The 27,260-nt window shown below is 41.0% G+C and overlaps 1 pseudogene; it reads left to right on the top strand.

The window, feature by feature from the left end:
• LOC115295373 lies at window positions 1-27,260 on the top strand (annotated as a pseudogene).

Genomic DNA, 27,260 nt, shown 5'->3' with positions numbered 1-27,260 from the left:
ATGTCTCCGCTGTGGGGCTCTCCGACCCCGGTCCACACTCCATTTCCTCCCCTGCAGACTCTTAGCGTCAGAAGTGGTGTCACACCGCCAGGGGTCTCCTGCTCATCTGCAGGGACGGGACAAGGGGGTCTGGGGCTCCTAGTGCACCTCACCCAGCTCCCGCCCAGTCTGGGCACCTCTCCGCTCCCCAGTTATAGGGTTGCTGATGTTGCCAATTCTGTGCCTCGTAAGGCGTCTGCAGTATAAACCTCACTGGTTCTCAGCTTTCCCCAGTGGTAGGTTAGGATTTGGCTTTTTCAGGTCTGCTAGGGCATTTATCCCATATATTTCTGCTTTCCAGCAGTTCTCCTGTTGTCTCTCTGGGTTTGTGTCTTTAAAAAAAAGTGCAAAAGCACTTCAGGCTTGGGATTTTGCCAGATGGCAAACTAACATGGGCTACCAGCTCCTTTCTCCAAAATCGACTCTGGAGCAACTAGAAGTTAACGTGGAATTCAGAGACTAAACAGCAACAGCAAAAATACAAAATAAAAACAAATCCCCGGGGCAGCTGGGTTCTTCAGTCGGTTGAGCAACTGACTTCAAGACTTAGGTCATGATCTCACAGTTCCTGGGCTTGCCCCACATCGGCTCTCTGCTGTCAGCCTGAAGTCTGCTTTGGAACCTCTCTCTTGGCCCCTCCCCTGCTCTCTCCCGCTGTCAAAAATGAAAAATACACATTGTTTTTTCTTTTTTTAAACAAAAACAAAATCCAAGCAAGAGAAAACCTTGAAGGAGATTATTGATGCGGGTGGGGTCTCAGGCTGGGTTACGGTGTGCCTGGGGGACACAGGATGAGTGTGACTTAGGACACATGTGACTTTGAACAATCATTGTTAGTCCCCTAAGTGGGAACCAGTTCGATAGTGGCTGCAGGTGTTCACAGGGTGGCTGGGACTCTGCGGGGCAAGGGCTGGATGAGCACCCGCATGGAGTGAATGCAGGGGATCGCCTTGGGCCCTTTGCTCCCCATATGTTTGGGACTGGTGGCCTGGGCCTGTGCAGATAGCTTTCACCTTGGCTGCACCTTCGAATTACTGGGGTTTACAAACCCATGTCCCAGACCTCATTCTAGACCAATGAAGCCATCAGGATCTCTGGATGTAAGAACAGGGCTTTAGTATTGTCAGAAAGCTTCTCAGATGATTCCACTTGTGGCTGCGTGAGAGACACCGACCCGGGGGTGGGGGTCACATTTCCCCCAGGCTGCTTCTCCTTAAGTTTGCAAGTTAAGTCCTAACCTGAAGATTTGCTCAGGGAGTGGCAGAAAGAGGTGACCCAAGTGATTCTTTGGTGCCTGGGGCTTTCACTTGGTGCCCTGTCTACTTCTACCCAGATGGGGGCCAGCTTTGGCCACTGACCCTCCCTGTGTCCCCTTCCAAACCCACTGAGTAGTTGATATTTCTGGGACACACGAACTCGAAAGTCAAGGTGACAGGATACCTGAGCAATACAACACTTCAAAAAAACTGGGCCACAGATAGTCATTGGAAATAGAATTATTGGGACAGAGGGACCAAAAGTCTAAAACAGGTATGGTAATATAATAGTTTAAAGCAATAAAGGGGAGATTGTTGGACTATCCATGTTTCTGTGATTTTTTTTAAAGCCTGTTAACATAGGCAACAGGTAGACCTTAGGCTTTGAAATTCAGCAACACCGTTTTCTTTTTTTTCAGTTTTTACTTTAATTCCACTATAGTTAGCGTGTTAGTGATATTAATTATGACTGTTATGCTAGTGCTTTATTAGTTTCACGTGTACAACACCGTGATTTAACACTCCCATCATCTATTACCCAGTGCTCATCATGACAATGCACTCCTTTTTTTGTTTCTTTTCAAAATTTTGTTTTTTTTAAATATTATTTTTGAATTAAAGTTTTTATTTAAATTCTAGGTAGTTAACCTACAGTGTAATATTAGTTTCAGGTGTACAATATAGTGATTCAGCACCTCCATACCACACCTGGTGCTCATCACAGCAAGCACACGCCTAATGCCCCCCCCCATTCCCTCCCCCTCCTCTCCTCCCCTTTGTAACCACCTGTGTGTCCTTTGTAGCGAAGAGTCTGTTTCTGGGTTTGCTGCTCTTTTTTTTCCCCCTGCTTGTTTGTTTTGTTTCTTAAATTCCATGTATGAGTGAAATCATATGGTATTTGTCTTTTTCTGACTCATTTCACTTAACGTTGAACTCTCTAGCTTCACCCACGTCATTACAAATGGCAAGATTTCATTCTTTTTTTTCTAATGGCTGTGTATCTTTCTCACTTCTGCTTTATCCATGCATCAATATTCTATTGTTTAACTATATCACTTCCTATTTATCCATGCATCAAATGATGGACACTTGGGCTCCTTCCATACCTTGGCTGTTGTAAATAAAACTGCTGTCAACAAAGGGGTGTATGTATCCCTCTGAATTTGTGTTTTTATATTTTGGGGGTGAATACACAGTAGTTTGATTACTGGATCTTAGACGATTTATTTTTAACTTTTTGAAGAAAATACTGTTTTCCACAGGGACCGCACCATTTTGCTGTCCTACCAACAGTGCCAGAGGGTTCCTTTTCCTCCACATCCTCGCCAACACGTCTTGTTTCTTGTGTTTTTGATTTAGCCCTCCTGACAGATGTGAGGTGATATCTCATTGTAGTTTTGATTTGCATTTCCCTGATGATCAGTGATGTTGAGTATCTTTTTATATGTCTGTTTTCTTCTTTTGAGAAATGTGTGTTCGTGTCTCTGCCCGTTTTTAAATTGGATTGTTTTTGGGTATTGAGTTGTATCAGTTCTTTCTGTATTATAAATACGAAATAACCTTTTATTGGATATGTCATTTGCAGATATCTTCTCTCATTCAGGAGGTTACCTTTTAGTTTTGTTGATTGTTTTCTTGACTGTGCAGAAGATTTTATTTTGATGAATTCCCAATTGTTTATTTTTGCTTTTACTTCCCTTGCCTCAGGAGGCATATCTAGAAAAATTTTGCTATGGCCGATGTCAAAGAAGCTACTGACCTGTGCTCTCTTCTAGAATTTTTATCATCTCAGATCTCACATTTAATTGTTTAATCCAATTTGAATTTATTTTTGTGTATAGTGTAATAAAGTGGTCCAGTTTCATTCGTTTGCATGTAGCTGACCAGTTTTTCCAACACAATTTTTTGAATTATGTTGAATAGACTATTTTCCCCGTATTACCTATTTTTACTTCCTTTGTTAAAGATTAATTGACCACATAATTGTGGGCTTGTTTGGGGGCTCTCTGTTCTACTCTGTTGATCTATATGTCAGTTTTTGTGCCAGCACCATACTGTTTTGATTATTATAGCTCTGTAATACAAGTTGAAGTCTGGAATTGTGATACCTCCAGATTTATTCTTCTTTTTTCAAGATTATTTTGGCTGTTTGTGGGTCTTTTGTGGTTCCATATAAATTATAGGATTGTTTGTTCTAGTTTTGTGAAAAATGCTGTTGGTGTATTCATAGGTATTGCATTAAATCTGTAGATTGCTTTGTGTAGTATGAATATTTTAACAATATTTGTTCCAATCCATGAAATTATTTTCCATTTCTTTGTGTCATCTTGATTTTTTTTCATCTGTGTTTTATAGTTTTCAGAGTACAGGTTTTTCACTTCCTTGGTTAAGTTTATTCCTAGGTGTTTTATTATTTTGGTGCAATTGTAAATGGGATTGTTCTCTTAACTTCTCTTTCTGCTGCTTCATTATCAGTGTATAGAAATATGATAGAGTTTTGTATATTGATTTTGTATCTTGTGACTTTACTGTGAATTCCCTTATCAGTTTAAAAAAATTTTTAAAAATGTTTGTTTAATTTTGAGAGGGACAGAGTATGAGCAGGGGAGGGGAAGAGAGAGAGGGAGACCCAGAATCTGAAGCAGGCTCCAGGCTCAGGCTGGCAGTGCAGAGCCTGATGTGGGGTTCGAACTCATGAATTGCGAGATCATGACCTGAGCCGAAGTTGGATGCTTAACTGAATGAGCCATCCAGGCGCCCCTTCCCTTATCAGTTTTAATAGTTTTTTTTTTTTTGGTGGAGTCTTTAGAGTTTTCTATATATAGAAATTCTCCCTTACTGATTTTGATGTCTTTTTTTACCCTTTTCTTGTCTGATTGCTGTGGCTAGGACTTCTAGTATTATGTGGAGTAAAAGTAGTGAGAGTGGACATTTTTGTCTTGTTCCTGACCTTAGGGAAAATACTCCTCATTTTTCACCATGTTCACTGTGGGTTTTTCACATATGACCTTCATTATGTTGAATTATGTTCCCTCTAAACCTACTTTGTTGAGAGTTTTTATCATGAATAAATGTACTTTGTCAATGCTTTTTCTGCATCTATTGGAATGATTGTATGGTTTCTATCCTTTCTTTTATTGATGTGATGTTTCACACTGATTGATTTGCAAATATTGTACCACCTTTGCAAACCAGAAATAAATCTCACTTGATCATGGTGAATAATTTTTTAAAAATGTATTGTTGGATTCAGTTTGCTAGTATTTTGTAGAGGGTTTTTGCATCTATGTTCATCAGAGATATTGGCCTGTACACTTTTTTGGTGGTATCTTTATCTTGCTTTGCTATGAGGGTAATGCTGGCCTCAAAGAATGAATCTGGAAGTCTTCTTTTCTATTTTTTGCAATAGTTTGAGAATAATAGATATTAACTCTTCTTTAAATGTTTTGTAGAGGGGTGCCTGGGTGGTTCAGTCTGTTAAGCGTCCAACTTTGGCTCAGGTCATGATCTCACAGTTTGTGGGTTTGAGCCCCATGTTGGGCTCTTTGCAGACAGGTCAGAACCTGGAGACTGTTTCAGATTCTGTGTCTCCCTCTCTCTCTGCCCCTCCCCCACTCATGCTTTCTTTCTCTCTGTGTCAATAATAAATTAACATAAAAAAATCTTAAAAAATATTTGGTAGAATTCCCCTGTGAAGCTGTATGGTCCTGGAATTGTTTGTTGGGAGTTTTTGATTACTGATTCAATTCCCTTGCTAGTAATTTTGTCTGTTAAAATTTTCTATTTCTTCCTGGTTTGGTTTTGGGAGGTTATATATTTCTAGGAATTTATCCATTTCTCCTGGATTGTCTAATTTGTTGGCATATAATTTTTCATAATCTCTTACAATTGTATTTCTTTGGTGTTGGTTCTTATTTCTCCTCTCTCATTTGTGATTTTGTTTGAGTTCTTTCTCTTTTTTTCTTGATGAGTCTAGCTAGAGTTTTATCTATTTTTTTATTTTTTCAAAGAAGCAGCTCATGGTTTCATTTTTATGTTCTTTTTTTAAGTTTCTATATCATTTATTTCTGCTCTAATCTTTATTATTTCCTTCCTTTTGCTGATCTTTAAATTTTTTTTTAATGTTTATGCATTTTTTGACAGAGAGACAGAGCAGAAACAGGAGAGGGACTGAGAGAGAGAGAGAGAGAGAGCGAGAGAGAGAGAGAGAGAGAGAGAGAGAGAGAGAGAGAGAATCCAAAACAGGCTCCAGAAAACAGGTTCCAAGCTCAGAGCTGTCAACACAGAGCACGATGAAGGCTCAAATTCATGGACTAGGAGATCATGACTTGAGTCAAAGTAAGATACTTGACCAACTTAGCCACCTAGGGGCCCCTGGGTGTTTTTCTTTTAAGTTTATTTTTTTTTAAGTTTTAAGTTTTTTAAGTTTAATTTTTTACAGTTTTTAAAGTTTTTAAATTTATTTTGAGAGAGAGATAGAGAGCAAGCTGGGGAGGGCCAGAAAGGGAGACAGAATCTCAAGCAAGCTCAGCACTGTCAGCAGAGAGCCCAATGTGAAACTTTATCTCAAGGACTGTGAGATCATGACTTGACACAAAATCGAGATGGACCCTTATCCAGCCGAGCCACCCAGGCATAACATGGGTTTTATTTGTTGTTGTTGTTGTTTTTTTTTCTAGCTCATTTAGGTGTAAAGGTTAAGTTGTTTATTTGAGATTTTTCTTGCTTCTTGAGTTAGACACGTAGTGCTATAAACTTCCCTCCTAGAAGCGCTCTTGCTGCCAAAGATTTTGGACTGTTGTTTTTATTTTCATTTGTTTCATTGTGATTTTTGATTTCTTCTTTGACTCCTTGGTTAACCTGTTCATTGTTTAGTAGCATGCTTATTTAGCCTCCATATATTTGTGATCTTCCTAGATTTTTTTCTTGTGGCTGATTTCTAGTTTCTTAGTATTGTAGTCAGAAAAGATTCATGGTATGACTTTGCTCTTTTTGAACTAATTGAGACTTCTCTTGTGGCCTAAGATGTAATCTATTCTGAAGAATGTTCCATATGCCCTTGAAAAGGATGTGTATTCTGCTGTTTTCAGATGGAATGTTCTGAATCTAATAGATCCATCTGGTCCAGGGTGCCTTTCAAAGTCACTGTTTCCTTATTAATTTTTTGTTTGGATGATCTGTTCATTGATGTAAGTTGTCCATTAAAGTTCCCTGATATTAATGCATTACTATGGATTAGTTCCTTTATGTTTGTTATTAACTGTTTTATGTATTTGGGTGCTTCCATACTGGTTGCATAAATATTTGTAATTGTTCCATCTTCTTTTTGGATTGTCCCTTTTATTATTATATAGTATCCTTCTTTGTCTCTTGTTGTAGTCTTTGCTTTAAAGTCTGTTTGGCCCATTGTAAATATTGCTACGCCAGCTTTCGATTTCTTTTTAACATTTATTTATTTATTGAGAGTGAGCTGGGGAGAAGGCAGAGGTAGAGAGAGAGAGAGAGAGAGAGAGAGAGAGAGAGAGAGAATCCCAAGCAGACTCCATGCTTAGTGTGGGGGCCTGAAACGGGGCTTGATCCCACCACTATAAGATCATGACCTATGCCCTGAGCTGATATCAAGCATTGGACACTCAACCAACTAAGCCACCCAGGTGCCCCTACCCCAGATTTCTTTAAACGTCCATTTGCATGATAAATGTTTCTCTATCCCCCTCCTCTTTTTCTTAATTTTAATTTTATTTTAAGTAAGCCACATGCCTAATGTGGGGCTTGAACTTACAACCCCGTGATCTCACTTTCAATCTGTAACTTTAAGTCTGAAACAAGATGTGTCTTGTTCTTTTCATACACTCCGTTTACCCTGCATCTTTTGACTGGAGCATTTAAGACTATCTTCTTTACTCAGTAGTTTAACTAATTTAGATTTAATATAATTACTATCATAAGAAGATTTATTTCTGCTATCTTATATTTTCTACTTGTTTTCCTATATTTGTCTTTCTATTTTCCACTGACTGGAGTGAAATTTTTTCTGTGCCTTAATGATTTTACACTCTATTTTTTTTATTCTGATGTTTGTTTGTAACTTGAAAATTATGTTCCTGTTTATTTTATCCCTATCTTTTTAAACTAATCAGCTTCTATGTCTTTGTGCTAAAGGATTACTCAAGAAAATATTGGCCAGAATTTCACTTTTTATTATGGACATACTTTCCCTTCTTTTAATTTAGTGCCAGCCTTTAATTAAAAAAGTGTTAAGACCTCAATAAACTTCGTTCTTTAAAAAATTTTTTTAACATTTATTTATTTTTGAGAGACAGAGAGATAGAGCGTGAGTTGGGGAGGGACAGAGAAAGAGAGAGGGAGATGCAGAATCTGAAACAAGTTCCAGGCTCTGAGCTGTCAGCACAGAACCTGATGTGGAGCTTGTGACCTGAGACTATGACCTGAGCCAAAGTCGGATGCTCAACCGACTGAGCCACACAGACGCCCCAAGACCTCAATAAACTTTGATGATGTTTCTTCTCCATACTCGTTGCAGTCTCTCTTGGTCTTACTTATTTTCATACTTGAGATTTTTCTTCCAGAATCTTCTCAATAGGGATCATTTTGTGGCAAATCACTGAGGCACTCTACTTCTCAGAATACTTTTATTGTATCTTTACATTTGCATGGCGATTCAGATAAATATAACCTAATAGTTCAAAGCTCTTCTCTTTCAATATTTTATTTTATTCTAGAGAGAGAGAATGCATGAGTGGGGAGAGGGGCAGAGGGAGATGGAGAGAGAGAGTCGTAAGCAAGCAGAGTCCGTGCCCAGTGTGGAGCCCAATGCAGGACCTGATCTCGTGATCTAGAGGTCATGACCTGAGCTGATATCAAGAGCCAGATGCTTGATTCTCTGAGCCACCCAGGTGCCCCTCTTTCAATATTTTAAAAGTCTTGCTCCATTATCTTCTTGAATTCAGTGTTGCTGTTGGGAAGTCTGATGCCAGTCTGATTCTGGTTCTTTCATATGTGATCTTCTCTGAGAATTACGCTCCATATAATAAAACAGAATTGAATTATAGTAATTAGTTTAGCTTTCATATGGCATTTACCTTTTTAGAGTTATTCTCCTCCATGGAACACAACGTACTCCTTAGTATTAGTTCCTTTGCACTTTCTCTCTGTTATCCTATTTACTCTTAGTAAAAGCTCTGACAGATCCATATACATACCAATGTCTAAGTGATGGATATGACTCAGTGAATTTAGGCAATAAATAGACCCTAAGCTAGAATGAGAAACTCATGGTAGAACCCTGATGTCAGGTTGGAGAAGCCTGCAAGTGGCTGTTCAGACAAGTATCTTTCTGATATCCTCTTAGAACCCACCATCTAGTGGCCCAGTGTACACAGAGCTTACTTCATGCCCGGGCTGTTCTATGTGCTTTACACACATCAGTTCATTTCAACCTCATAACCTTGATGTAGATATTACCTCTTTTTAATAGATAGGAAAACTCAAGGCCAGAATGGTTAAGGGCCTTGTCCACAGTCACACACCTAGTAAGTAGTTAAGTTAAAGTTCAAGCCCAGTTGAATTCCAGGACTGTGCTTGTAACCACTGCACCCCATTGACTCCCTTCTGCCACGGACAAGGAGGGTGCTAGACTTAGAAAGAATAGCACAAGTCTAGATTCACTGGAAATCTGCTGAGTACAGGTAGGGTGCTGTATTTTACATGCATTTTTCACTTTTTCAGTATTTCAAATGTCTTTGAGAAATTTCAGACATATAAAAAAGTGGCAGTTATAAGATAAGAAGATTAAGTTATAAGTTATAAGGTATAAGTTATAAGTTATAAGAAGTTATAAGATAAGAAGTTATAAGAACTTCTGTATACTCTTCACAATATATAAGTTGTATATAAGATATATAAGTTGTATATAAGATATAAGATTTAAGTTATAAGTTATAAGGTATAAGTTATAAGTTATAAGGTAAGAAGCTATAAGAACTTCTGTATACTCTTCACAATATAGAGTCACCAAAATCTAACATTATACCATAATTGTTTCTCTTTTCCCCTCTCTCTGTACATACAAACACCTATGTATCTATATATCATGTATACATACATCACACGCACTATACATCACATACGCACACATATATTTTTCGGAAACACTTGACAATAAGTTGCAGATATGTTGCCCTTTTATCTCTAAAGACTTCAGTGTGTGTTCTTCCACAACCAACACAAAGACCAAAATCAGAAAATCAACATTGATATAATCCTATGTTCTATTCTACAGATCTCACTCAGTTTTCAGTTGCTCAACTAATATCCATTTTTGGGGGCCAAGGATTCAATCCAGGAGGTACATTGTATGGATTTATCACACCTGCTCAGTTTCCTTTAATCTGCAACCGTTTCTCATTGTTTTCTTTCATGACTTTTAGTTTCCCACTACTGCTATAACAAGTTATCACACAATTAGCAGTTTTAGCAACACAAGTGTATTATTTTACAATCTGACATGGTCTTCCTATGAAAAAAATCAAGCTATTCGTAAGGCTGGTTCTTCTCTAGACACTTTGATTAAGAATCTGTTTTCTTGCTTTTTCCAGCTTCTAGATGCCACCTGCATTCCTCGATGTGTGGTGCTGTCCTCCACCTCTGAAGCCAGCGATGTCCAATTGGGTTGAGACCTTCTCAGATGGTCACAGCTCCCTGACACTTCTTTCACTGTCACATTTCTGACCACAGCTAGGGAGGGCAGGTCTGATTAGATTGGACCCACCCAGATAATCCAGATGATTTCCACATCTAGAGGACATCCAGATGGCCAACAGACACAAGAAACGATTCTCAGCGTCACTCATCATCAGGGAAATACAAATCAAAACCACACTGAGATACCACCACACACCAGTCAGAGTGGCTAAAATTAACAAGTCGGGAAAAAAAAAGATGCTGGTGAAGATGTGGAGAAATGGGAACCCTCTTGTACTGTTGGTGGGAATGAAAATTGGTGCAGCCACTCTGGAAAACAGTATGGAGGTTCCTCAAAAAATTAAAAGTAGAACTATTCTATGACCCAGAAATAGCACTAGTAGGAATTTATCTAATGGATACAGGAGTGCTGATTCATAGAGGCACACATACCCCAATGTTTATAGCAGTGCTTTCAACAACAATTATGGAAAGAGCCTAAATGTCCATCCACTGATGAATGGATAAAGAAGATGTGGTTTATATATACAATGGAATACTACTTGGCAATGAGAAAGAATGAAATCATGCCATTTGCAGCAACGTGGATGGAACTGGAAGGTATTATGCTGAGTGACATAAATCAGTCAGAGAAAGACAGATATCACATGTTTTCACTCATATGTAGAACTTGAGAAACTTAACAGAAGACCGGGGAAATGGGCTTACCTAAATTAAAGAAAGGAGAAAAATAGTTACAGAGATGGAGGGAGGTAAACCATAAGAGACTCTTAAATACAGAGAACAAACTGAGGGTGGATGGGGACCTGGGGGAGAGGGGAAAATAGGTGATAGGCATTGAGGAGGGCACTTGTTGAGATGAGCACTGGGTGTTGTATATAAGTGATGAACCATGGAAATCTATCCCCAAAACCAAGAGTACACTGTACACACTGTGTGTTAGCCAATTTGACAATAGATTCTCCGAGAGAGAGAGAGAGAGAGAGAGAGAGAGAGAGAGAGAGAGGATTCAAAGCTGGCTCTGAGAGAGAGAGAAAGAGAGAGAGAGGGGATTTAAAGCTGGCTCTGAGAGAGAGAGAGAGAGAGAGAGAGAGAGAGAGGATAAAATAAAATAGAAAGACCCTTTTACCATGCAAGGTAACCTATTCACATGTCCTAGGTATTTGGGGATGAGAATATTTCTATGACTGTGATATATATTTATATATTTAAATGTTTATTTATTTTAGTTATTTTTGGGAGGGAGGGAGGCAGAGAGAGAAAGGCAGATCTGAAGCAGGCTCTGTGCTGACAGCAGAGACCCGGATGCAGGGCTTGAAATCATGAGCTGCAAGATGATGACCTGAGCCAAGTCGGACGCTTAACTGACCGAGCCATCCAGGTGTCCCATATGATTGTGATATTAAAAATGGTTATTAATTTTATTTTGAAAGTTAGAAAGAGAGAGAGAGAGAGGCAGAGAGAGAGAGAGAGGCAGAGAGAGAGAGAGAGAGAGAGAGAGAGAGAGAGAGAGAGAGAGAGAGAGGAGAATCCCAAGGAGCCTCTACGCTCAGTGTGAGAGACCCTCCATGCTCAACCTTGAGATCATGACCTGAGCTAAAACCAAGAATGGTACGCTCAATGGGCTGAGCCACCCAGTTGCCCCTGTGATATTTTTGGAGAGGATAGGCCCATTATTGTGGACTATTTCTTGATTAGAGTCTGTGTTTCCTCAAGATTGATCTGGGTTGTGTGAATTTGTGGGGCCATGGTGCTGCTGTGTCTCCTCAGTACTGTTTAGCAGGAGGCCCGGATGTAGCTCTGCTCCGTTACTGGTGATGCTATAGCCTTTGGTCCCTTGACTAGGGCAGTGTCTGCCTGTTTCTTCTCTGTAAAGTTACTGTTTTTTACTTAGTATTTAATAAGTATCTTCTGGGGAGATTCTTGGAGACTGTGTAAATATTCTATTTCTTATCATACTCTTATCCACTAATTTTAGCACCTGTTGAGGATTCTTTGCCTGAAACCATGATTTCTGTGGTGGTCACCAAATGGGATTACGTTTTCTCACTTAATCTTCACAGCCATGGTGGGTAGTGTTATCATCCTTATATTACAGCCGGGGAAATGGGCTTACCTAAATTAAAGAACTTTCCCAAGGTCCTTCAGTGAATAGATGAAAAATGTACACTGGAACCACAATTTGGAAGTTTCAGGGCACTTTTACTGGCCCTTCTGGTTAGACAACTCGGTTGGTAAGGCACATGTTAGTTGTTCTTAGAACAAAATCAGAAAGGTCAATGGACTTCATTTGATGTAATCCTGCATAAAGTTTGACCCATGTATTTTGGATCAAGAAATTTTGTGGGGGGGAAGCCTTCACAATGACAAGTTCTAGAAACAGAACAGTAGAAACAAAGTCATCGTCTAAAGTGCCTTCTCTGAGGAGGGTCTTTCTCATGGAGAAGCCAGTGGCATTTCAGCCACGTCCCCTCAGGGATTGTCATGTTGCTGACCTAAAGGTCCCCAAGCAGGGCTGGATTAGAGACGAATCATGTTAGCAAATAGCCCTTCTGGTGCTTTGTTAACCAAACCTCATTGGAAGGTTGGTGTTAGATAGGGTTTCCCCCTCTCGCAGGCTGATCTCCCCAAAGCCCAAGTGAGTTTGTATGAAGCCTCCTACTTCTCCCATGGAGCTCTCTGAGCTCCTGCTCAGCCGTGGCCTGCAAACAAGCCATGTGGAGCGGTTTCCATGACTGATAGGAAGCCTGGTTCTGGCTAAAGTCCTACAGAGGAGAAGGCTGAGATGCGCCAAGACTGCATGGCTGGGTCCCCCGTGGGGCTGGCCCCTTGTGCCCTGCACACCCTCTCAAGAGAACGTGCTTCTGCTCTCCCCCGGTTCTGCTCTCTGGACTCTCATCTGAATAAGTGACTCATCACACAAACAGGGATAATTAGAAACAGGTGACTCTGGGATTGCACCTGGAGTGTTCCCACTGCTGGGCTGTGGATTTCCTGTTTCTCACAAGGGATGGGGAATTAGGAGCTCAGGACTCTCTCATCACTAATTCTGTGCAGTAGGTTAAGTCCTCTTACTGGGCTTTAACTTTCCCACCAGGGAATCGTATTTTATTTCCTTGCAGAAATGTAGTAGTGCATTAGGACTAATATGCTTGTGATGTTCTCTGAGCAGCCCAGAGCAAGGGGCGGCCGTGTAAACCCAGCAGCTCCGTGTCTGCGGAACAGATGGTGGCGGTGGGAACAAAACAGCCTCATCCTGCAGACGCCGGGTCTGTCCACTCCTGGGTGTGTGTGCTGGCGAATCCTGGCTTGCGGCGTTGGAAATTGACTCGATGGTCCCTGAACTTGGTTAAAGAAATGTAAGCAAAACACAACAATGCTTGTTTCGTTTCTAATTGCCTCTCTACACGTGCTTTCCTAAGATGAAGAGGATGTTCCCAGAGGTAACAAGGAAGGCAAAGCCTCATGCTGAGAGGAGTGTGCAGGCAGGGGCTCGGTGTGATTCCAGAGGACATACCAGAGCCGTGTGAGGGCCGTGGGCCCCCGTGTCTCTGAAGTTCTCTGAGAGGGTCGCTCGTTCAATCTTCTGGAGAAACAGATGGCACAGCTTTTCTTAAGAATGCACTCCATCACCTTATATGTTCTTTGCAGGCAGAGTTACCTTTTATCACCTGGGCCCTGTTCCGTTCCTGGCACATCGTATTTAGTATGTAAACATGGTGTCTAATAAACACTTGTTTTTGTTTTTTTTTAATTAATGAACTATTTGAGAGAGAGAGAGAGAGAGAGAGAGAGAGAGCAAGCAGAGGAGGCGCAGAGAGAAAGGGAGACACACAATCCGAAGCAGGCTCCAGGCTCTGAGCTGTCAGCACAGAGCCCAATGTGAGGCTCGAACCCACACGCCGTAAGATCATGACCTGAGCTGAAGTCAGACGCTCAATTTACTGAGCCACTCAGACACCCCAAATAAACACTTGTTAAATGAATATCCAAGAGATCACAATTGCTCCACTAGGTAAGTGCTTATCTATCAATGCCTCCTCTTGCAAATTACACCCTTATTTTCTTCTTGGAAATGGAGTAGAGTGATTCAGTTACTCAGTGTAGAGGGTAGTTCTCTGCACAGAGCCTTTCCTGCTCTGAACGGCCACGTCCCATTAGAACGTGCCACTTCTCCTAGCCTTTGATAGGTGGGCAGAGGTAGAAGACTCCTGGCTCCATCCTGTCTGGGGACTTAGGTCTTGTATGGCACGGCTCTTTCCTGTAATTTGAAATTATGAAAATGAGAGACACTGTTGCCAGCGTGCAGGCCATGCAGACTTAGAGCCTGGAGGGGCTGCCTGGGCTGATGGATGCAGGCGGGATGCTGGTCTGCAGGGACGGGGGAGGTCAGCAGGCATGCAGCCTGCAAGTAGAGGAAAGGCCGACTGGTCCCAAGAGGTGGAGAGAGTGGCCTTTTCCCAAGAACACCATGAATTCAACTGTACGTGGTCTCTTGGCTTTCTAGAGGCCTGTCTGTATCCTTACTTTAAATGCTTCTCCCTGTCCTTGCACTTACTGCAGAGGAAATCACTTTTGAGAGTACTCTTACCATATCTTGTTATCACTTTCTAAGATGTGAATAAATGCTCATCTTAGCCCCTTTAAGAAAAACAACCATATAAACTTCCGGCCACCAGTTTGGATTTAGGTAGTCACTTTGTACAACTTGCAAGTAGCCCTCGCTTCTTTGCAGGAGCACAAAGAGACCGGTCTCTACTTGGGTGTCCTGAATAGAAGGTGATGCTTGTAACACAAGTCTGACACATGCTGTTTAGAGCAAGGACCTCAAAATCCTGATACATTTCTACCCCGGTTACATTCTTGTCCTAGTCAGCTCCGGCTACTGTAACAAATACCCAGACCTTTGGTTTAACACACACTTACTGTCTCAGAGCTCTGGAGGCTAGAAGTCCAAATTCAAAGTGTCAGCAGATGTAGTGTTCGGTGAGGGCTCACTTCCAGCTTTGCAAAGAACTGCCTTCTCGCGTTGTTCCTTGTTTGCACGCTGCTAGGGAAAAAGGCTCTGGTTTCCTCCTCCTCTCAAAGGGCACTAATTCCATCATAGAGAGTCACCCTCATGGCTTTATCTCAACCCAATCACCTCCCAAAGGCCCCACCTCTAAATACCATCACACGGGTGGCAGGGGTGGGGGGAACTTCAACATACAAATTTGAGGGGGACATAAATACGTGGTCTACAACAATGCCCCATGACCATAATTTTTTAAATTAAAAATGTTTTTATTTATTTTTGGATGAGAGAGAGACAGAGTATGAACAGGGGAGGGGCAGAGAGAGGGAGACACAGAATCCAGGCTCTGAGCTGTCAGCACAGAGCTTGATGTGGGGCTCAAACCTACAAACTGAGAGATCATGACCTGAGCTGAAGTTGGACGCTTAACTGACTGAGCCACCCAGGCGCCCCAACCATGATTTAAAAAAAAAATAGTGTTTATGTATTTGAAAGTAATGTATATTTTCTAATTGGAGCACTGAGGTGTGTAAGTATTCATTCTTAGTAATTGTGTTATTCTCCACTATCCTTCTTCTGCACCTGTGAAGATGGTCCACACCCCCCCACTGTTTCTTCTGTTTATCCACCAAGCTTTCTGAGACACTGGTAGAATCTCCCATGGAGTTTGTGAGGCTGTTCTCTTATAATTTTAATAATTTCATGTATTTTGAAGCTGTTATAAAATACAGTTTAAAATGATGATATGCTTCTGGTGAACTTTTGTCACTCTATAATGACCATCTTTTCTCCTGCTAATGCATTTTGACTTAATGCATTTGACTTTTGTTTTAGTTTGTTTTATGTGGCTGTACCAGCTTTCACTGTTGTTGTTGTTTTTCTTTCTGTTCTTATATTTCTAACCTTTCTGTAATCCTATGCTTGAAGTTTGTCTCCTGTGAAACAAATATGGCCAGGTTTTGATTTTTAAAAAGTCACCTGAGAATATTTCTTTTACCTTGTAGATCTACATTCTTTATATTATTCATTTATATTTTACTTTACTTTACTTTATTATTTTATTTTATTTTTGAGAGAGAGAAAGAGAGAGCGAGCGAGCAGGCATGCATGGGCAAGGGAGATGGGCAGAGAGAGAAGGAGAGATAGAATCTTAAGTCTGCTAGACTTGTGGGACTTGGTCTCATGACTGTGAGATCATGAGCTGAGCCCTAATCAAGAGCTGGACACTCAACCAACTAAGCCCCCCAGGTGCCCCTACATCTGTTATGATTATAGATTTCCTTTTGCTTTTTACCCTGTCTTTGCTTTAGCTTTTCTATCTTGCACTCCATTGGTTAATTTAGTTTTCCCTATTTGCTTTCTCCCCACACTTCAGTTTCTAGAAGCTGTGTATCCTATTCCTATTCTTTTACTGGTCACCCTAACGGTTTAACATGAAACTTAATACAGGCATATATTGTCTTGTTGGAGTTCACTTTATTGTGCTTCATAGATATGACACTTCAGTTTTACAAATTGAAGGTTTGTGGCAACACAGTGTCCAACATGTTTATTTGCGCTATTTTCCAATAGCATTTGTTCATTTTCTGTCTCTGTGTTACATTTTGGTAATTCTTGTGATATTTCAAACTTTTAAATTATTATTATATCTGTTATGGTGATCTGTGATTAGTGATCTTTGATGTTACTATTGTAATAGTTTTGGGCGTACCATGAACTTTACCCAGATAAGATGGCGAGCTTAATCGATGGATGTTGGATGTGTTCTTACTGCTCCACCGACTGGCTCTTCCCCAGTCTCTCTCCCTCTCCTTGGGCCTCCCTATTCCCGGAGACACAACAATATTGAAATTAGGCTAATTCATAACCCTATTATGGCCTCTAAGGGAAGAATTACATGTCTCTCACTTTCAATCAAAAGCTAAAAATGATTAAGCTTAGTGAGGAAGGCACATCAAAGGCCAGGATAGGGTGAAAGCTAGGCCTCTTGTGAGAAATAGCCAAGTTGTGAATGAAAAAAAAAGTTCTGAAGGAAATTAAAAGCACTACTCCAGTGAATACATGAATTATAAGAAAGAAAAACAGCTTTTTTGTCGATAAAGAGAAAGTTTTAGTGGTCTGGATAGAAGATCAAACTAGCCTCAGTGTTCCCTTAGGCCAAAGTCTCCTCCAGGAATGAGGCCCTAACTCTGTTCAATTCCATAAAGGCCAAGAGGCGAGGAAGCTGCAGAAGAGAAGCCTGAGGCCAGCAGAGGTTGGTTCGTGAGATTTAAGGAAAGTAGCCATCTTCAGAACATACAAGTGCAAGGGGAAGCAGCAGGTGCTGATGGAGAAGCTGCAGCAAGTTCTCCAGGAGATCCTGCTAAGGTGATTCATTAAGGTCGCTCCACTGAGCAACAGATTGATTTATGTATTTGTATTTATATATTTTGAGAGAGAGAGAAAGTGAGCAGGGAAGGGACAGAAACAGAGGAAGGGAAAGCATCCCAAGCAGGCTGTGTTGGCAGCTCAAACCGTGAGATCATAACTTGAGCCAAAACCAAGAGTTGGACACTTAACCGACTGAGCCACATGGGTGCCCTGGCAACAGATTTATAATGTAGATGAAGCAGTTTTCGATTGGAAGTAGCTGCCATCTAAAACTTTCATAACCAGAGAGGAGAAGTTAATGCCTGCCTTGAAATCTTCAAAGGACTAGCTGACTCTCCTGTTAGGGGCTAATGCAGCTATGACTTTAAGCTGATACCACTGTTCATTACCATTCCAAAATTCTAGGGCCCTCAAGAATTATGCTAAATTTACTTTGCCTACACTCTATAAATGGAACAACAAAGCTTAGATGACAGCACATCTGTTTACAACATGGTTTACTGAATATTTTAAGCCCGCTATTGGGACTTAAGCTCAGAAAAAAAAATTACCTTGAAACTATTACTGCTCATTGACAATGCACCTTGTCATCCAAGAACTCTGATGGAGATGTACAATGAGATTACTGTGCTTTTTTTCATGCCTGATAACACAATATCCACTCTGCAGCCCATGGATCAAGGAAGAATTCTGACTTTTAAGTCTTATTATTGAAGAAATATATTTCCTAAGGTTATAGCTGCCATGGATAGCGATTCCTCTGGTGGATTTGGGCAATGTAAATTGAAAATCTTCTGGAAAGGATTTACCATTCTAGATGCTATTTGGAACACTTGTGAACCTATTCATGGGAAGAGGTCCAAAATACCAACATTAACAGGAGTTTGGAAGAAGTTGATTCCAATACTCATGGATGACTTTGAGGGGTTCAAGATTTCAGAGGAGGAAGTCACTGCAGATGTGGCGGAAACAGCAAGAGAGCTAGAAGTGGAGCCTGAAGCTCGGACCGAGTTGCTGCATCTCATGATACAACTTTAATGGATGAAGGGTTGCGTCTTCTGTTGGAGCAAAGAAAGTGGTTTCTTGAGATGGAATCTACCTGATGAAGATGCTGTGAAGATTGTTGAAATGACAACAAAAGATTTCAAATATGACATAAATTTAGTTGGTAAAGCAGGAGTGGCGTTTGAGAGGACTGACTTTAATTTTGAAAAAAGTTCTACTGTGGGTAAAATTCTATCAAACAGCATCACATGTTACAGAGAAACTGTTTGTGAAAGGAAGAATCCATTGATGCAGCAAATTGCATTGTTTTCTTATTTTAAGAAATTGCCACAGCCACCCCACCCTTCAACAGCCACCACCCTGCTCCATCAGCGGCCACCAACACGGAGGCAAGACCTTCCAACAACAAAAGATTATGACTCATGGAGAGCACAGATGATGGTTAGAAAGTTTTAGCAATAAACTGTTTTAAAATGAAGGTGTGTACATTGTTTTTTAGACACAACGCTATTGCACACTCACTAGACTACAGTGTAGTGTAAACATAACTCTTCTCTGCACTGGTGAACCAAAAACCCACTTGACTCACTTTACTGCAGCGTTTGCTTTATTGTGGTGGTCTGGAACAAAACACAGTATCTCCCTGGTATGCTTGTATTCATGCTGAGTTAGAGCATTATATTTCCATACTTCTTCACTGATAACACATGACTAATACCACAGACTGTTTTAATTTCAACAGTCCCTCTCACCTTTTATGATATTTCTGTACACTGTTTTAGTTTTATCTTATGTCATTATCTTTGCTTTATACTAATAAAACCTTCTTTATAAATACACATATTTACTTATTTCCTTGCTCGACTTTCTTGCATTTCAATCTTTCCTTCTATGTTCAATTTCTTTCCTTGCTAAAGTAATATTCAGTTGTATTTTTTAAAAAAAATTTTTATGTCTTTATTTTATTTTGAGAGAGAGAGAGACAGAGAATGAGCAGGGGAGGAGCAGAGAGATGGGTAGACACAGAATCTGAAGCAGGCTCTGCTGACAGCTCAGAGCCTGACATGGGGCTCGAACCCACGGACTGTGAGATGACCTGAGCCAAAGTTGGACACTTAACCTACTGAACCACCCAGGCGCCCCTTCAGTTTATTTTTTAAGTGGAGTTCTGCTAATAAAAAACTGTCTTAGTTTGTCTGAAAATGTTTTTAAATGTCCTCATTTTTCAATTATACTTTGGGTTGGTTTAGAATTCTGAGATGACTGTTTTACTCTTAGCCCTTTGAATGCTTTTTCTATTGTTTTCTGAGTCTGTTATTGTAGTTCAGAAGTCTTGCTAGCTGCTTTCCCTTTGTAGGCAGATTGTATTCTCCAGGCTTCACATAAAATTTTTCTCTTTGTCTTTAGTATTTTGCAGTCTTCCTCTACAATGTCTTGAATGTGGATATATTTTTATTTATTATGCTTGATAGTTATTCTTGAATTCAAGTTATTCTTAAAATTTTTTAATGTATATTTATTATTGAGAGACAAAGCATGAGCACAGGAGGGACACAGAGAGAGGGAAACACAGAATTCAAAGCAGGCTCAATGCTCTGAGCTGTCAGCATAGAGCCTGACGCAGAGCTTGAACTCAAAAACCATGAGATCATGAGCATGAACTCCTGTGTTCTTACGTTATTTAAGCTAGAGAGAAATAAGTTGGTCAATAAAGTGCAAAGCTTAACTGACTGAGCCACCCAGATGCCCCAAGTTATTCTTGAATTATAGAGTTCCTGTGGTTCTTCAATTCTGGAAGCATTGCCTTGTATTATCTCTCTCTGAAGAGAGATGTTGGATCTTCTCATTTTGTCCTCAATGTATTCAAATTGAAATATTTTCCATTTCTTTACCTCTCCGTGATGCATTCTGAGGAATTTTCATAAAAATATCTTCCAGTTCACCAATTCCCTTCTTTAGCTGTGTCTAATTTGCTACCTAATTCATCCATTGAATTTTAAATCAAAATGGCTATAAGTTTCATTTCTAGAAGCTCTATTTGGTTAGGTTTTCAAATGTCTGTCATTTTTCATAGTTTCTTATTCTTATGTCTTTGTTTTCTTCTTTCATGAGTAATAATATAAAATCCTCTCACTCATAGAGTCTCTAATTGTTCTATCATCTAAAGGGCTTGGGGGACTAATTATACTGTTTTTTTTTTTTGTTTTTTTTTTGTGGTTATTGACCTCCCCCCAGCCTCTGCCATAGTGGATTATTTTTTCATGCATCTTTAAATTCTAGGTTATGCACATGTTTCTGGTGGGGTAATCTAATGAATTTCTCTGTGGCCTGAGTTTGGGAGGTGCCCTTTTGGAGCACTTTTAAGTTTGCTTCCTCTAGACATCTTAAGGAAATTAACATTTTGGAAACATTTTTATCTCAATTTCTTGGCATGAAGATTTCTGGACCATGTGACTCTATAAATGTAAGCCAAAAACTGGAGAGCAGGTCCATTGGTGCAAATTCTCAGGACAATGATTGAAAGCTTCCTTGATGTTTCTATGGGCCAGTGGATTTATTTCTCCTACCAACTCATCCTTTCATTGAGAATGTAGTCATTTGAAAGTGTTGGCTTCATTCAGGGGTCTGAGTTCTATCTCCCAGTCTTGTCGGGGGCCAAGGTGTCAGTCTGAATGTCATGTCTGTGAGACATTACAACCCAGGGAGTTTTGTTTGGTTGGAGCACCTTCTGCTCCAACGTAGATGGATTTAACCTTGACTTTCATTCTTTCCTTTTTTTTTTTTTTTTTTAGAGGGAGAGAGAGAGAGAATCCCAAGAAAGTCCCAGGCTCAGTGTGGAGCCCAACATGGGGCTCAGTCCCATGATTCTGGGATCATGACCTGAGCTGAAGTCAAGAGTTGGGTGCTCAACTGTCTGGGCCACCTAGGTGCCCCAAGGTGACCTTAACTTTCTGATTTATAATTCCTAATTCATTTTTAGTGTTTGGGGAGTTCCTCTACTTTACTATGCAGCTATGCACTTTATAGGATGTTTGCTCTACTTGACCTGGATTTGAAAGTATTTTTTTAGGGGGTGGGTTTTCAGATTGCATGTTTCATCTAAAACCAGAAATAAAGTTATCACTATTATTTCTTAAATGTCAGCATGAACTCCTGTGTTCTTACATCATTTAAGCTAGAGAGAAATAAGTTGGTTAATAAAGTGCAAAGCTTAATATCGTCCGTCAACTCTGTATAAATTATTGTGTTATGAAAAGTGAAACAAACCCCCCAAATTCGTTACTCATATCTGATCTTAGAATGTGTTTTAGTAGTATCTTATTGTGTATAACTGGAGTAATAATATAGAGAAGTCATGGTAAAACAGTAATTTCAATAAAATAGTTAAGGTCTGTAGCCAGTACATAACTTGAAACTTGTATATATGACATATACACAAATATATTTAAAAGTTGGTGACTTTGAGATATTATATAACTTTTCTCTGGCGTGTTATCAAAGTGTGTTCCTTAGTATGTTAGTCCTTCAAACTGTTTTATCAGAATAGTTTCCATTGGTAAATAAACTTGGAAAATTTTGTCTGTTATGCCTCTTTTGGTGAGTTTACACATGGAAATGTACAAAACTCATGAAAGAGTCTTGAGATAAAGAAATTAATTTGAAAAAAATTTTAATGCAGTGTATTCCAAATTGATGTGACCAAGAAAAAGTTTATTGTTTTAAGTGATAGTTTTTTAGTATTCCAGTCTATAAAACCCAACTTGGGGGATGTTGTTCTACTGGGCATATGCTTTCTCAAGATAGTCTTTCAATGTTCCCTTAATTTCCCAAACAAGAAGTATTTCATATGTTCTTATACTGTAAGTGTCTTCTTTATTTAAAATGAAAATTAAACAGCAAAATCAAAATACAAAGTAAAATACAAAAGAGAAAATATAATAATTTTGTTATCTATAAAAACGTGTTTATCAAACAAATGATTTTTATGTAAGGTAAATATCTAAATGCTAATATGTTGGTAAGAAACAACATTCTTTAAAAAACTTTTTTTTAACATTTATTCAGTCTTGAGAGACAGAGACAGAGCGTGAGCAGTGGAGGGGCAGAGAGAGAGGGAGACCCATAATCCGAAGCAGGCTGCAGGCTCTGAACCTGACGCAGGGCTCAAACTCTCAACCCATGAGATCATGGCCTGAGCGAGCTGAAGTTGGACACTCAACTTAGTCACCCAGGTGCCCCGGTAAGAAACAACATTCTAAGTATGAGCTTCAGTTTTTAAAATATAAAGTAATATTTAAAGCTTTATAGAACTATGTTTGGAACATTTGTATACTGATATTATATTGCCCAGCGTTAGGGAGAGATTAGCATAAGGTGCATTTATCTCATATTTCCAGTGACAAAATCTGAATCAAGGCAGTCTGTAATGGCAAGAAATTCTATTATTCTCTTTTACTTTTTAGATAGCCCCGGGACGTGAATCCTCAGGACAGAATGCTAGAGAAGCCCCAGGGTATTTATTTAAAAAAGTTTTCCCATCAAATTATGTATCCATGTATCAATCTAATCAATCAATCAATCAATTATCACATATGCTAGGATGTCAGATACGACAGGATGATCAACACAATTCTGCTCATCTCCGAGTTTCAGCCGGAGCTTCAAAGGTTCAAAGGCTGGGAACAAGCGTTAGTGGCCACGTGTCACCACCACATGCTAAAATGAGATGTTGATGGCCTAGGTAGGACCGGTAAAGGTGAGTGTGAAAAGAGAGTTTCTGCCAGCATTAGCCTGTTGCTCACCTGCTTCAGGCTACGGAAGAGCCCAGGGAATTAATTGGGAGGTGTCTTGGGGCTTCATTTCAAGAAGCAGAGCTGCTGTGGGCCCTGTGGAATGCGGGGGGTGGGGGGAAGGGGTCTTGCAGGGCTGGACGTTATGCAGCCGTGGGAGTTGGGGGAATGCCTTGTGAGCTGTTGCTCCATATCTGCGGTTGGGCCTGAAGAGCATTGGGGGGGACCGTTGGGGATAGCATTGGCTAACCGGCAGCAGGAAGGGTGTGGCTATGAAGGAGGAACAGGAGAAATGACACTGTGAGGATGAACTGGGGCCCCTGAGGACAACTGAAACTTTGGAGGGCAAATGGGAACCTGCACCCGACTCCCCAGCTGCAGCTCCATGGGAGCAGGAAGTGCTGGTGCTCTGCCCTGGAGCAGCACCCCTCTCGGGTTCAGGACCTGGAGAGGCTGGTGGGCATCTCCTGGGTCCTGGAGGAGCTGCGTGGGTCTGTGTTGCCCTGTGGCAATGGGAGACACGGCAGGTCGGTGAGCCACATGTGGGAGAGCCAGGTGCCATCAGGACATAAAATGATAGTGGGTCCTTTACTTCTGCCTTCTGTGTCTGTGCAAATTGTGTCTTGCAGCCAGCCTAGCTGAGAGCCATACAGGGAGAAAAATTCTGGAAAACATAGTTCAAATCCACCACAGAGGCAAGAGGCTAATAGTGAGCAATTCCATGGAGAGGGTATCACTGTGTGGTATCCCTGTTTGTCCCCTACCCCGAACCTACTGTGGGAGCATTCACGCCCCAGGCTCTGTTGGGGTTCTTCAGGAGAAGCATTCAAAGGTTGCAACATTGCATCTTCTGGCATTTGGGGACATAGGGGCTGAATGTCTGCCAAGGAAAGACTGAAATATGAGATGTGGCCTCCTCCGCCTGAGGCGTATCACAAACACAATGCTGCTTGGGACAGTCTGCGTGGCCAACGTCCACCAGGGTCAGGATGCAAGGGTTCCCTCAGGGCCAGAGGTGGGCTCTGCAGAAGGTAGTTGGCACAGAGGTGACATTCAATGAACATTCATTGAATGAATGAAACTAGGCTCTGTGTAAATCATGACTTAATCAGGTATTTCCCAATATCCAGTTTTTCCTTCTTCCTTAAAAGCAGAATCCTGATTTTACTTGTGTTAACAGTGTGCTCAATAAAAAGACGAGGTTGTCTGTTTCCCTTGTAGGGAGATACAGTCACGTGGCTACCACGTATTGACCATACATATATGTGTGTGGATACACAGTGTGTATCTTACATACATTCATAAGGAAGGCCACCTAAGGAGAGTTGAGTGAACTGGGAGAGATCCAGTCTAGCCTTTCCATGGCAGGTGGTCCTTCTGCCATTTTGGACTAGGAGGTGACATTGAGGATGAAAGCTGCAGGCTAGGGTGGAAAAGCAGAAAGTCTTCGTTGGTTCTTTCGTAGCACTGGCTTAAGCAATATGAACAGAATGATCCTAGAGCTTTTCTTTCATGCCAAACCCAATACAGTATTTTTGGAGTGGAACAGCCATGGCATGGGGATTGTGGGATTAAAGGGAGAGAGGGTTGGAGGCGCCTGGGTGGTTCAGCTGGTTGAGCATCGACTCGGCTCAGGTCATGATCTCACCGTTCGTGGGTCTGAGTCTAGTGTCGGGCTCTGTGCCGACAGCTCAGAGCCTGGAGCCTGCTTCAGATTCTGGGTCTCCCTCTCTCTCTGCCCTTCCCTGTGCGCTCTCGCTCTCTTTCAAAAATAAACATTAAAAAAATGTTTAAAGGGAGAGAGTGTTGGATTCTTTGTAAAAAGGAGTGTTTTAAAATTTTGTTTATGTTTACCTATTTGAGAGACAGAGAGAGAAATTGAGGGGGGAGGAGCAGAGAGAGGAAGACACAAACCTGAAGCAGGTCCAGGCTCTGAGCCATCAGCACAGATCCTGATGTGAGGCTCGGACTCACGAACCATGAGACCATGACCCGAGCTGATGTCAGATGCTTAACTGACTGAGCCACCCAGGTGCCCTCTGAGAGGAATATTTTAAAAATTGAAACATAATTGACATGCAACATCCAGTAAGCTTAAAAGTATACAACGTGTTGATTTGATACATTTATATATGGTAATGATTACTGCTTTATCATTAGCTAATACCTGTATCATGTTACATAAGTACCATATGGGGGGTGTAGGGACAATTAAGATCTAGTCTTTTAGCAACTTTGAAGTTTATAATACAGTACTGCTGACTATAAAGGGCAAGTATTGTTGGAGGGGGAGGGATACAAATAAAATGCTCATGTCAATGGGCCTTAGTTAAATGAAGGATAAAGACTAAGAAAATGAGTTATGGATTAAACTCTCGTTCTGCATCTACAGAAAGTTAAAGAGAAGGACTGTCAGAAAGACACTGGAAAATACAGGCTATAAACTGTCACAAGCAGTGTGCACCTTGGTCCATTTCTTCTCCCAGACCATTAACAACATGTGTGGAAGGGACAGGGTGTTCTTAACTCCCTTTTAGCCAGAACATGTAGTAAGTACTGAGAGATGATATGATTAACTGTGCTTACATTCACAGAAACACAACTGGCTTTAACCTTTTTCTTTTTTAATGATAGTTTGTCTGACTCATTCTCTAAAGGGCAGAAAAAGTTCAAGTTGAAGCTTTTCTCTGTGTATCTTTATGTTTGTGCCTTTCAGTGTATAGTTCTCTATCTATATGTTTTTTGTTCTCATTATGTGGCTGTTTTGGCACATCTCTGTGCGTGTGTGTATGTGTGTGTGTGTGTGTGTGTGTGTGTGTGTGTGTGTGTGTGAGAGAGAGAGAGAGAGAGAGAGAGAGACAGACAGACAGACAGACAGACAGAGACAAAAACAGAGAGAGGGAGGGGGAGGAGCCTGCATCAGTCAGTTGGTTCCCCGGTCCCTCATCTTTCCTCCTTTCTTTCTGGCTCTTTCTTTCCTTCTTGCTCTTCCTTCCATTAGACTTGATCCCATGTCTGTCCCAAGAATGGATAGACCCATAGCGGGTATTCCTTACTGACATCCTTGATTCTCTGCCCCAATATTGGGCCAGTATCCCTTGATAGAGAAAAGGTTCCTTGCTTGGTCATCTTACCCTACAGAGAAGGGACATTGTTGAGAAGCAAACAGCAGTTTGTCTACATTTGTCCTGGGTGGAAGGACTTTCATAGGACTTTGGTAGGGTGCCGACTAGCTCCCAATTCAATGGGCGTGTCTGGTGGATGATACTATTAACACCTCTGCTTCTGTGGCACCAGCTACTCGAATGTCACCTTCATTCGAAAATAGCTTACATGGGACTTTGGATGTATTCAGACCATCACTGTCCATTTCCAGGAAGGTACTAGTTGTTGGCATCTTCTGTCAGGAGCCTGCCCCAAAGTCTTCTCATCACTGGTGAGTGCAGTGAAATTTGATGTGTCTCAGGTGTGTGTGTAACTCTCGGGGCTGAGCCACATACTCGGTCGAATATTTCTGCAGGTTCTCCATCTTTCAGAGCACCTCCAGGACACGAGGGTGGGCAGGAGGGAGAAGTGTGCACAGTTCCGGAGCCGAGACAGGGCCGGGCCCGGCTGTAATAAAGCTGTCTGTTAGGAAGTTATCTTTCATATACAATTGCTTCCCCTAAGCTCTTAAGCACATTAACTGCATCTGTAATTATACACACCTCGGAAAATGCATGAAAGCTGCCTTCTTTGGCAGACTAAATGAAACTGCAGTCTCCTTCACACCCTCTATTGCCTACTATCCCTTAACGCTGGGGGAAAAAAAGGAAAAGGAATGAAGCAAAAAGAGAAGAGGTAATTGCCCATTAGAGAGTTGCTCATCAGTGAACTTTGTCTCTCGTTTACAGCATTAATTTTGCTCAGCATGAACCGCACTTGACACTGCTCCGAGGGCTCAGGGGCCCTCGCTGCTCTAGCTGGCCTGCACGCGAGTTGCAGCCGATTTGCATTTCAGACAGTGTGTACGGTGCAAGGCGACAACAGCAGCAGCAGCGACAACAACGACGTTTGCTTTGA

This window comes from Suricata suricatta, chromosome 7 (genome assembly GCF_006229205.1).
Source record: "Suricata suricatta isolate VVHF042 chromosome 7, meerkat_22Aug2017_6uvM2_HiC, whole genome shotgun sequence".
In the NCBI taxonomy this organism is placed as follows: Eukaryota; Metazoa; Chordata; class Mammalia; order Carnivora; family Herpestidae; genus Suricata; species Suricata suricatta.
Note: the sequence above shows the minus strand (reverse complement) of the source record. Positions and strands in the feature narration are given on the sequence as shown.